This window comes from Suncus etruscus, chromosome 2 (assembly GCF_024139225.1).
Source record: "Suncus etruscus isolate mSunEtr1 chromosome 2, mSunEtr1.pri.cur, whole genome shotgun sequence".
Taxonomy (NCBI): Eukaryota; Metazoa; Chordata; class Mammalia; order Eulipotyphla; family Soricidae; genus Suncus; species Suncus etruscus.
This window is the reverse complement of record NC_064849.1, coordinates 129,734,764-129,736,093: the sequence shown is the minus strand read 5'-3', so window position 1 is coordinate 129,736,093 and position 1,330 is coordinate 129,734,764. Positions and strand designations below refer to the sequence as shown.

At 36.2% G+C, this 1,330-nt stretch overlaps 1 pseudogene; it reads left to right on the top strand.

Moving 5' to 3' along the window:
• Positions 1-799: 799 nt before the first annotated feature.
• Positions 800-1,052, top strand: LOC126001546 (small nuclear ribonucleoprotein F-like; annotated as a pseudogene).
• The last annotated feature ends 278 nt before the right edge of the window (positions 1,053-1,330 follow it).

Sequence of the window (1,330 nt, the reverse complement as noted above, 5' to 3'; positions counted from 1 at the left end):
GAATATAGTTCTGCTGCCATGTAACAAAAATAACATTGCATGTAAAGTCAAAATAATGGTGACTAAAAACATTACTTAAGTTTTTATTTTTCTCCATTTAAAGGAAGTCTGAAGCAGACAATCAGATAGCAAGAAGTCAAAAAGAATTTCCAAGGCTTAAGAGATAGATAGCAGGCAGGGCATTTGCCTTGACTCATGACTGACCGGGTTTGATCCCTGGAACCCCATATGTACCCCTGCTCAAGCCAGCCAGGCACACACACACACACACACACACACACACACACACACACACACACACACACAGAATATTCCCTCAGATTTCTTTTCTGCAGGTCATCTTTTAAGAAGCCTCTAAAGTAAACTCTGGCTTACACCCCATTAGCAAGAACTTAATATTATGGCCAAAGTTATTTTTAAAGGAATCTGGAAAATGTAATCTTTCAATAGGCATATTCACACACACACACACACACACACACACACACACACACACACACACACCACCTCAGTAATATAGACCAAGTGTTTTCAAACTTTTTGGTCTAGGAAACCCTTTCTTACCCTTAAAATTTACTGAAAAATATAAATATTTTTTATTTGTATGAACAATGGCTATCCAGAGTTACTATATTAGAAATTAAAATAAAATATAAAATATTTATTTTTAAATTACAATGCAGATTTCTTTCAGAGCTCTGCGGTTTGGGCCCTGCAGTGACTAGTCCAGTCAGGAGGGATGAGAACAACAGCAGCTGAGACAATGGAAAGTCGCCAGTAAAATTTTCCCAGAGTTACCATGAATTTACCTCGAAGTCCCAAACCTTTCCACAGTGAACTAATAGAAAAACCAGTAGTGGTGAAACTTAAGTGATGATGAAACACTAGGGCTACTTGATGTCTGTTTGTGGCTTTATAAACATGCAGCTTACAAATGCAGAAGAATATAGTGATGGAGCACTGGACATCTAGGTGAAGTTTTAATAAGGCATAGCTATGTCCTTGATACCAAAGATGTTGAAAAAAAGGGAAATGAAGAAATGACGGAATAGTATTGTTGCTTTTACATGTATTGTTCTAGACAACAAAATTTGTTTTTTTTAACAAGCAATAAAAATAATATAGAAGTCAGAGGGATAGTATAGGGTTGTGCCGTTTGTTTTGCATACAGTACACTTTGCAATGATCCCTAACACCACATAAGGTCCCCCCAAGTACCACCAGAAGTGATCTCTGAATTATAATAAATATATCAAGGTCATTATCTTATACTCTTTAAATATCTTGCTTTATTTTTATTTCTTTATTTGACTTACCAGGGATGGAGTCC